The 11,487-nt window shown below is 43.6% G+C and overlaps 1 non-coding gene across 1 annotated transcript; it reads right to left on the bottom strand.

The window, feature by feature from the left end:
• Window positions 1-11,054: 11,054 nt before the first annotated feature.
• Window positions 11,055-11,160, bottom strand: LOC128109233 (U6 spliceosomal RNA). Its single transcript, XR_008217767.1, has one exon. It is a non-coding gene; the product is annotated as a U6 spliceosomal RNA (small nuclear RNA).
• Window positions 11,161-11,487: the final 327 nt, after the last annotated feature.

The following is an 11,487-nucleotide window of genomic DNA, read 5'->3' as shown; positions in this document are numbered from 1 at the left end:
TTTTTGTGATTCATATGCTTGATCCTACCATATTTTAAGTAAACATGGTCAGCACTTTTTACCTTGTAAATACATTGGGCTTCGTTTCTTTAAACACAGTGCTGTGGTGATTAATGAACAAATGCAGTTTTAAATCAGGAGTCCTTTTTGTCTCAGAGAAAGAGAGTCTTTCAAACTCATGGGAGATTAATATCTACACAGATTCTCATGTAAACCTTAGACAGGCCGCTACAAACATGTTTCTTGCCACTCAGAAAGTGGGTTGTATTGCTGTGTATTTGTGGATGTAGAGCCAAGGTCAGACCGCTTACTTGTGTGTCTCAGGTGATTTTGTGGCTCAGCAGCTGTAATTTCAAACACGTAACCAGAGAACTTTCAAAAATAAAAGCGTTCAAGAGAAATCATCAACGCTTCCAACTTTGAGTCCCTGATTATAATTGTTTTGTTATTCATGTTTTTTCCCTCTCAATGTGAGCTGCCATTCACATTTTACAGACTCATTGTTTGAAGTATTTAAGGTGTTTGGAGCATAACTGTCTACTTATTAGTAGTTGCCTGAATTAAGAACAGTATTGTATATTCTGGATGAGTGTATAAGAAGAACATATTTTGAACAAAATAGAATTAGTAGTTCAACAGTCTCAAACTAGATAGTTTTAGTGAAATGCCCAAGCAGAGGCTATTTCAGCAAAAAACAAAAGCCAAGGTATGTGCTGATCCATTTTGTGTCAGCTTGACACAAGTTAAAGTCATTTGAGGGGAGGGAACCTCTACTGAGAAAATGCCTCCATAAGATCCAGCTGTAGGGAAATATAGAGCAACAGTTTTCAACCTGTGGGGATCTTTGTCTCTTTGGGATCATATGTCAGATATCATGTATATCAGATATTTATATTATGATTCATAATAGTAGCAAAATTACAGTTATGAAGCAGCAACAAAATAATCTGTGGTTGGGGGTCATCACAACATGAACAATAATAAAGGGTTACAGCATTAGGAGGGATGAGAACCACTGCTGTAGAGCATTTTCTTATTAGTGACTGATGGGGAGGGTCCAGCCCATTGTGTGTGGTGCCATCCCTGGGCTGGTGGTCCTGGTTCTATAAGAAAGCAGACTGAGCAAGTCATGGGAAGCAAGCCAGTAAGCAGTACCCCTCCATGGCCTCTGCATCTGCTCCTCCTCCAGGTTCCTGCCCTGTCTGAGTTCCTGCCTTGACTTCTATGATGGACAGTGCTGTGGAAGTGTAAGCCAAATAAACCCTTTTCTCCACCACTTGCTTTTGGTTATGGTGTTTTATCTATCACAACAAATAACCCTAACCAAGACAAGACTTTTGGTTGAAATAGATAGTATCTTTTTTTTTTTTGACAGCCTAGAATTCACTATATAGACCAGGCTAACCTTGAACATACAGAGATCAGCCTGTCTTTGCCTCCAGAGTGCTGGAGTGCGCACTACTAGGCCCAGCGGTAACATTTTTTTAAAAGAAGTTTATTTTGTAGTTACTTTTATCATATAGATTTTCCTGTCCTTATTGTTGTTAAATTTATACTATAAATTTTACATGATAAACTTATAAAACAAAATTTAAAAAGTACTTTAACAGATCTTACCTCTGTTAGTGACTTATCAGGATTTAGAGAAATACAGATCCTCTGGCCTAGCAGACTTCAAGGAGTTGAAAAGAATATCTAGCAACAGAAAACTAATTTCTTTATACCAAAGGATCTAGAACAGAAGTCTCAAAACATGCCAGACAGAATCATCTTCATCACCTATTTCTTTTAGTTCTATAGTGTTGGATGGAACTCAGGCCTTCAAGCCAGCTGGGCAATTGTCTGACCACTGAGCTACACACCCCTCCATCCATCATTCTTTTTTTTTTTTTTTCCTTCGAGACAGGGTTTCTCTGTGTACTTTTGGAGCCTGTCCTGGAACTCACCTGCCTCTGACTCCCGAGTGCGGGGATTAAAGGTGTGCACTACTACCACCTGGCCATCATTCTTTTAGCAGCTAATGGAGCAAGTACTTAAGTACCTTCACACTGCTCAAGGTTCTGAGATGACGGAAGTAAACTAAGGGATGGAAATCTCACCCACAGGGAAAAGTTTCTATGCAGACAGATAATGTGAAATGGCCACCATTTAAACACAACTGTTTTTATTTTTTGTTTGTTTGTTTCTTTTAATTTTATTTTGCTTTGTTTTGAGTCAGAGCCCTACTTTGTGGCTCTAAAATAGCCTCAGATTCATGTCCCCCTGCCTCTGTCTCCCACGTGCTAAGGTAACAGGAATGTGCCACAATCATGCCTAATTTAACCACATCTTTCCTTATTCTATTTCTGATGCTGAGGATATAGCTAATAGGTAGAAGATGTGCTTGGCATGTACAAGACCCAGTCATGTGCTGCTATGATAATCTCAAGGTTTTTATTATGGATCTCTAAGAACACCTATGGAAGAAATATTAAACCACCATTTGTTATTTTTCTTGATCTAAAAAAGTGTGACAACTCATCCTATTAGCTCATTTAAAGTTTATCATGTTAAGTGGTTACTTTCCCCAGGGACAAAAGTTTATATCTCTCCTTACTAAATTATGATTTTATTTATACATTATAAAGGAGACCCAAAGAGTTTAAGGCTATCTAGTTAAGTTACTGGCTGCGCTGGTAATAGAAGTTTATGTTTATGTGCTATACTTTGCTCTTATTAGCCCTTTATTTTAAATTCAGCTGAGCAGCGGCTTGGCTGTAATCCCAGCTCTGAAGAAGTGGAGGCAAGAGACTTCCATGTCATTCTGGGCCAAAATAGTGGGTTGGAACCTCGGATACCACTAGAGTCCTAAGCTAGGTTTGATATTATTTTATGTATATGAGTATTTTCTTTGCCTGTATGCATGCCACTTGCATGCATGGTACCCTCAAAGGCCAGAAGAAGGTGTTGGATTCTTTGGAACTGAAGTTACAGATGGTTGTGAGCTTCTATGTCAGTGCTGGGAATCGAACCCGGACCCTCTGAAAGAGCAGCCAGTGCTCTTAACCTCTGAGCCATCTCTCCAGCCCCCTAAGCTAAACTGGAGATGGTGGCATGCTAGATCCCAGAATTATAAACCATTTTTTCAACAAGTGTCACCAGGAAGAGGATATAGCATCAGTGGCATTTGTGGTGATATTTGGTTTGTGCTCTAACAAATAAAGCTTGCCTGAAGATCAGAGTGCAGAGCTAGCCACTAGTCAGCCACAGAGGCCAGGCAGTGGTGGCGAACACCTTTAATCCCAGCACTATGGAGGTGGAGACAGGAAGTGATATGGATGGGCGGAGAGAGGAATACAAGGCGGGAGGAGACAGGAGCTCAGCCCTTTTGGTCTGAGGATTCTTTAGAGGTAAGAAGTCTTTCTAGTGGCTGGCTGCTCTGCTTCTCTAATCTTTCAGCATTTACCCTGGTATCTGACTCTGGATTTTTATTAAGACCAATTAGAATTTGTACTACAGACATTCCTTTCTTTTCTTACTTAATTGAGTAGTGAGAATGGCTGAGGGGATGCTGCTGCCCCGGGACAACACTTACAATTATATGTCAACTTATTAGCTAATGTTTGGATTTGAGGCCTTCTCAATGAGACTTCACATCCTAGTGTTCCTAACAGTTGGAATTTGGGATGCATCATTGTTGGGAAGACATCTTCAGAAGGCTCAGGTCATTTGTGAGTATGTGTGGTGTGTTTTGTGTGTGTGTGTGTACGTGTGTACATGTATGTGCATGCATGCATGTATATTTGTTTCCTCTGCAGAGGGTGACCTTCATCATTTCTGACTTTTCCCTGCATTCCATCTCTGCTCTCTATTTGGATTGTGTGCCCACATGTATTCAGTTCAAAGGATTTTTTTTTTTAGTTTTTTTAAAAGTTGCATTATGGAATTTATGTAAATATTTTTCTTATTTTCCTCCCTGATCATAAACTTGCCTTCACTCCTGGGTCTGGAATGTAACCAAATTGAAAAACGACAACATGTTTGCAGAGCACAGTGAGGTCATCCCAAGAATCCTCGAGCTCAGCAGCATTGGTGGCCCCCACTCATCTGCTGAAAGAAGACTAGGAGCCATTAAAAGTCATGTAAGCATTGAAATGAAGCAATTCTTAATATTCCAAATAAGGTATTTTTTTCAGATGTGGTTGTTTCCCTTAGGAAAGTTGACTCAGCTAGTAATAGCTATTTGCCATTGCAAACATGCCATCACCTTACTTTTATTTTATTGTGTTTATTTCATTATGGAAAGTTATTAGGATGTTAACTTTTGGGTTTTTTTTTGTTTTTAAGTTGGCAACTCTCAGTCTATTATTTACCAGTTGACCAACTTACTTTTTAACATGGAGGACATTTTCCCCTTGCTGCTTTTTCGTGTGCTTGTACATGGCTGCTTCCGTTTGTGCCGACCCTGGCTGCGCTGCCTGGGGTTTGGATACAGAGCCCATGAGGATCACTTTATTTATTTAATTTATTTGCAGATGTTCACCACATGTGGGGCTTACTTAGCATGGAGAATAACCATGAGTCCAGAATGCTCTACCCCAATTCCCTCTTGAAACATTTTTTATGTGGTTTCATGAAATGGCTGTGTGTTTTAATAGATGCCACTGTGGCCATGCTCAAGTCTTGTTTAGGCAACTGACACAAACTCTCTGCTGTGGCAGTTCCTGCCCTTCCCTGATCATCTGCCGGCCTTCTCTATCAGACCATGATGGGACTAGAGTGCTTGCCTAGTGTGCAGGGAGGCCTGCTTCTCCCGAGGACTGCAAAAGGCAGGTGTGGTGCACGTGGATAATCCCCGCTGCATCGGAAGTTTGAAGCCAGACTGGATTAGAAAACAAAACAAAACAAAGAAACGAACAAGAAGGAAAATTAGAAAAGAAAAACCAGAGAATGAATAAATAAGCAAATTAAGTTTTTTTTTGAGGGGATCCTTGCCCTCTCTCTGTGTTCTGAACTAATAAATGTCTCAGGTTTGATCTCTAAGACTCATAGCTACAAGGGAAGGGATGGCGTTGTGAGGGTGGGGAGACAGCACCTGCTTTACAAGCATGAGGACCCGAGTTTGGGTCCCTAATGCCCCCACACAAAGCCTGGTGAGCAGAGCTCTCTGGGATCCCAGTGCTGGGGAGGAAGAGACGGGTGCGTACATGGCGTTTACTGGCCCGCCAGTCAAGCCCAGCTGGTGAGCTCCCGGAAGCCGGCTCAGTGGGTAAAAGTGCCTACCGCCAAGGCTGACGACCCGAGTACGGGACCCACAGGGTAGCAGCAGAGAATCAACTCTCACATGTACACACACACACACACACAGTAAAAATAAATGGCCTAAAACTTAAGATACCCTAACTTTCAAATCCCGAGTGCTGGGGTTATAGGCACTTGTTACCGTGACTAGCTCAAACGTTGTTAGGAAGATACTCAGCTGGTAAATGCCAGAATCAAAATCTAAACCTGTAGGTGAATATTCAAGTCTGTGCTTTCAACCACTGGACATTCTAAGTCTCTAATATGTGTTCCTGAGTCCGACAGTTTAGCTATAACTTAAATATCACACATGTTAGATTGATTCATCACATTTACCAGCCATATTTAATTGTAACTTCATAAAAATTCACCTAATTATTAAATTTTCAAAATAATTTGGAAAATGTTGCTTCCATGAGCCAGATACAAGGATTTTAGTTTGTCTGGTGGTCTTAATTCAAAACTCCTCTTTTTTTCTTTTCATGTGTCCGTGGTGTGTATGTGTATGTGGGTGAGTGTGGGAAGCATGTGCAAGTGTACCTGACTGTGTGTACATGTTCCCTGGAGACCCCAGGTTGACATCAGCCATCTCCCTCCATTGCTCTTCCATCTTATTCTTCTGAGACCGTTCTCATAATCAAAGCCAAGGCTGGCTGAGATGACTAGTCTCCATAGCTAGCTTGCACTGGGACCCCCTCTCTGTCTTCAGGAAGCAAGAGCTAGACCAGCAGATGGGGTGTACCCACTGGCATCCATGTGGATTGTGAGGCTCTGAACGCCAGTCATTGCTTACCAGGCCAGTGTTCTGACCTCGGAGCCACTGCGCAGTCCTCAAAACTCTTATAATTTCCCATCAAAACAATGTATTGAATCTTAAATTCTTTTCTGAAGAGGTTGAGGTTAGCAAGAGGAGGAGGAAATGGGAGGAGGGGAAGAGGAGGAAATGGGAGGAGGGGAAGAGGAGGAAATGGGAGGAGGGGAAGAGGAGGAAATGGGGAGGAGGGGGGGAGAGGAAGAGAAGGAAATGGGGAGGAGGGGAGGAGGGGAAGAGGAGGAAATGGGGAGGAGGGGAAGAGGAGGAAATGGGGAGGAGGGGAAGAGGAGGAAATGGGGAGGAGGGGAGGAGGGGAAGAGGAGGAAATGGGGAGGAGGGGAAGAGGAGGAAATGGGGAGGAGGGGAAGAGGAGGAAATGGGGAGGAGGGGAAGAGGAGGAAATGGGGAGGAGGGGGGGAGAGGAAGAGGAGGAAATGGGGAGGAGGGGAAGAGGAGGAAATGGGGAGGAGGGGGGGAGAGGAAGAGGAGGAAATGGGGAGGAGGGGAAGAGGAGGAAATGGGGAGGAGGGGGGGAGAGGAAGAGGAGGAAATGGGAGGAGGGGAAGAGGAGGAGATGGGGAGGAGGGGAAGAGGAGGAGATGGGGAGGAGGGGGAAGGGATGTGGAGGAGGGGAAGAGGAGATGAGAAGGAGAGGAGAAAGGCGGAGATAATAAGAGTCGGGGCGGAGGAGGAACATGAAATGCTACTTGGCTGCTCGCCAACTCTGCGGTTCCTGCTTCTTCCCCAAGCACAGAGCCTCTGGGTGGCAATGGAGCCTTGGAAGGCATCTGGGAACAGCTTGCCCCAGGCTCTACCCCAGGACCTTCTCTCTGGGGGCCTCTGACCCCATCCTCTGGGTGTGTGGCAGTTTTTGTGTTGGCTCTTCACAGCTGGATGCAGTGTTGGGACTGCTTGCTCACGGGAACTTCTCCCACGGGACCAACCCTTCTTTATAAAAGACGTTCTTGTTAGAGACCCTAAAAGATGTGGAAAAAAATCATTTTGAAAATATTGTTTCAAATATAATTGTGTCCCTTAGTAAAGGAGTGAGAAGTAGGGATTTGGAGAGAAATCACTCAGCTATGAATTTTAGCTATTTATTAAATATGTCTTTGGAAAAATTGTTTCTACTTCAGTTTTTCAATATACATATATTTTGAGACAGGGTCTTATGTAGTCCAGGCTGGTCGCAAACTTGCTGTTCAGCTTTGGATGACTTTGAACGTCTGCCTCTCCTGCCTCTGCTGTCTAAGAGCTTGGATTATAGATATATGACCCCATGATTCATGCAGTGCTGGGGATCAAGCCCGGGCTTTCTGCGTGTTAGGCAAGCACTGTACCGATTGCGCTGCATCACCAACCCTCAGTTATGATATTTATTTTGTTCATAAGAGTACAGGGATGATTCAATCAGACCATATGATTGCTAGTGCTTTGTAAATCTGAAAACACTGAAGTTATAATAAAACTAATACATTCTACTAATGTATTGATGATAAAAAATAATCCCCTGGAAATGTTTTAGTATCAGTGAGCATCTCTGACGTGTTTATAAACTTTTGAGAGCAGCTGAAAAGCGCTGTCTTTAATAAACGATGTCACATTCGTAGTATTCACATGTGTAACACTAACTTAGGGCTGAGTGAAAACAGGTGCAAATTGTAGTCTTCTGCTTTCCTTTCTTGTTTGTTCCGTCAGGCTTTCGGGTGGCCTGAATAGTCCGGGCTGCTTGACCCTCCCTGTGTAGACCAGGCTGGCCTGGCACTCCCTGTGTAGACCAGGCTGGCCATGATCCTCATGCCTCTGCCTCCTTTGCTCTACAGGTGTACACCACTATGCCCACCCAATCTATGTAAGCTCAATAACAACAATGACTAGGTAATACAAGGATGGCCTTGCTTCTCTCAGACACGGTGGTACAGGTTGCCTTAACTGTGAACCCAAGACACAGAGTAGATGTGCGGGCAATCTGTCACACCCCTCTGGCCTCCAGGGTTGATCCTGCTGGTGTGGCTGGGCTAGGCAGCTGTCCCTCTCTTTTGCTCTGTGTGTGTCCCTCCCAAAGCTGTGCTCAGACAAAGAGGATGACCTTCCCCAACAGAGGACTGCTCTCAGCCAAGGGCACACCAGCAGCTGTGCTCCTGAGCTGGAAACAAACTGCTCTCACTCTGACTTAAAAATCTTTAAATTGCATTTATTATGTATGTCTGTGTGTGTGAATGTGCACACATGCATGCCATGGCACATGCAAAGTTTAATAAAGACATTTTAATATAGGCCTGTGTATGAGGGCTAGAAAAGAGGCACTCAAACATTTAAGAGACCAAGAGCATGGGCTAGGAGTCGACAGGAGAGTGAAGGACAATAAGACTTAGACAGTGTGGTCACAGGCTCCTGAAGGGACAGCCATGGGACATTCTTCATCTATACAAAAGAAGGAAGTTTTGCTACATACCACAGTGTGCGTGAACCCAAGGACATTATGCTAAATGAAAAAAATATTTGTGATTCCATCTACATGAGGTAAGTATCTAAAGAAGACAAACACACACACACACACACACACACACACACACACACACACACACACACAGAGAGAGAGAGAGAGAGAGAGAGAGAGAGAGAGAGAGAGAGAGAGAGAGAGAGAGAGAGTGAGAGTAGGATTATCAAGGGCCAGAGGGAAGGAGAAAATAGAGTTGTTCAATGGTTTTGTTCCAGTTATGAAAGACAACCATTCTGGACAAGACACCTACTGTACAATAATGTAAATACATTATATACTACAGAACTCTATGTTTCAAAATAGTTTTAAAAATTATCTTTTTTTGGGGGGGTGAGGGGGACAGGGTATCATGTAGTCTAGCTTCAAACTTACTAGGTAGCTAAGGTTAGCCTTGGACTCCCGATACTCTTGCCTCTATCTCCCAAATACTGGATTATAGTTTGTACTATGCTTGGCTTCAAGATAGTTAAATGGTAATAAATTTTGTTTTGTGTTTCTTTTTAAATCACAGTTTTAAAAATTACATAAAACACGTATTTTTTCTTTACCAATTGTATTTATTGCTAGACTCCTTAAACTTTTTAAAAAATAATTTGAAAAGTCGGTAACATAGGAAAAGATAAATATAACTCAGAAGCACTCTTGTGTAAATAGTTATAAATCATGGAGGGCCAGGAAGGTGACTCAGCTGATAATCTAAGCCCCGTTCCTGAAACCCATATGAAGTGGGAGAAGAGAACTGACTCCATCTTCTTATCCTCTGACCCCCACACACCCATGCCACAGCACAAACAGTACCCCATCATGATACACACACAGTAATAATAAATTTTAAAAAGTTTAAAATCACCAAAATACTGGCAATGTGGTAAGAAAGGGTGTAATGCCTCAGTGGACACAAAACCACTGGAGGCCTCGTGGGACAGCTCAGGGAGTGGCTGCACTCCTGGGACCCACGTGGAGCGACAGAGCTGGCTCCTGCAAGTTGCCCTCTGACCTCCACATCTGCACCATGGCAGATGTGGAACAAAGTAGTGTAACAACACAACCAAAAAATCACAACAAGATAAAAGCACTCGAACGAGAATTGAACTTTTGGCACCTGGCCATCAAATCGACTGAACTCTCAGCACGTTTTCAGTGAGTCGGCTTTAAGATGTCCAGCTTTAGGTGAATTCAGATTTCAGCAGAGCTGATGAGAACCAAGCCAAAGTGTTTTGTTCTCTCCAGCTTCTGTGGTGGACGCAGCTCAGGATCCTCTGAGAGGCAGAAGTGCCACAGTGGTAAGTTACCGTGAGAGAACTAAGTGTAAGGAAAATCAGAGTCCGTATGTGACAGGCTGCACATGTACATACATTCATGAACACACCCACACAGATATGCACTGTGCTTAAAGCTGGGGCTTCGCAGACATCCCAGCCTGATAGTCTACACCCACGAGACATGCTTGTCACCTCTCCATCTGAGCATGACAGCAGCCAAGGGCAGGCCCTCCTTACCCTCTCTCCCCACACCAGTCCCCAGAAGCAGGCCAAGGAACAGGCCCACCCTGACCCTGCCATCCCCGAGACAGATGTGCCAGCCCTTAGAGGAGGCTGTCACTTCATCCAGGTAGACAGGACACTGTGGGAAATACATGGCTGACCCCATGTGTGGAACAACAGAGGGGTGCTCTGTGGCCCTTGGAACTCCCCAGAAGACTCTTGACCAAGATTATAGCACACATTCCTTGCCTCGGCTGGCTAGAAGAATTTCTCAACAGCAGTGACAGATGCTCAGTTGCAGTTGGTGGGGAGCTTCTGTGGTTTGGGTCACCGAGTAGGACAGCCTTGGCAAAGCAAGCACTGCTCAGGGCGGCAACAGCACCCATTAGCCACACAGCAGTTCTCAGAGTGATGGCACTGAAGAGGACAATCACTGTCCATGTGGTCACCCTCAAAATGTCCTGTTGGCCCTCTGACAGGAGGGTGGGTTGGCCACAAGCTGTACATTTAGAGGCTTGATTTCTCCTTGAACATCAAGTGACCATACATACAGTGTTTCTCAGTTACTTCTAGAAACCCTGAAAACAACCTTTATCACAGTGGACAGAGCTGCAGACATCAGAATGCCTCCAGCTTAGTTTGCCCTAGAAGCAATAAAGAAGGGTCTGGAACCTATGTGGGACCCAGGCAGGGAATTTCCTCTCTGGTACCTGCTCCCCAGCATTGCACAGGACATTTAAGCCTTGACCTAGAGTAGTTGCCACAATTGATTTTCAATGATTCCCAAAACTCCCTAGTGCTGGGATTACAGGTGTTTGCCATCACACTGAGATTCGGGACAAACCACTCAGACATTTGATTCAGATTACCAGGGATGACACATTGTTTCCCAAATCCAGTAAGGGAAGGATTGTTTGTGGGTGGGAGCTGGAATCAAAGGGTTTCTTATCAGTATTTTTTAAAATTATTTTTTAAAAACATGGAATCCTTCATGAGTTTGCCTGTCATCCTTGTGCAGAGGCCATGCTAATATTCTCTGGATTGTCCAGTGTTAGTGTCTGTGATGTGCAAGTGGGCATTCTCATCAGTTTGGGAGGGTTAAATCCAGGGCAGTTTGAAGACAGAATTCTGGAACTTGGTCACCAACACAGTAAATATCCCTTGATAAAATAATGAATAAAATGGATTGTTTAAATCAAATAATCACATAAATAACGTTTTATCAGAACTTCTTAAACCATGTTCTATGGAATATTAGTTGTACAAATTTTACATTTTAAAAAAGTATCCCAGGTCAGAAAGTGTGGAAGATACAGGGCTAAAAAGAGTTAAGTGCTGTGGAATAATGCCCTTGTACACTGGTTTAATAAAACGCTGATTGGCCAGTAGTCAGGTAGGAAATATAG

This window comes from Peromyscus californicus, unplaced genomic scaffold, assembly GCF_007827085.1.
Source record: "Peromyscus californicus insignis strain IS unplaced genomic scaffold, ASM782708v3 Scaffold_13__1_contigs__length_99412109, whole genome shotgun sequence".
NCBI classification, from domain to species: domain Eukaryota; kingdom Metazoa; phylum Chordata; class Mammalia; order Rodentia; family Cricetidae; genus Peromyscus; species Peromyscus californicus.
The sequence above is the reverse complement of the archived record's forward strand: the minus strand, read 5'-3'. Positions and strand labels throughout refer to the sequence as shown.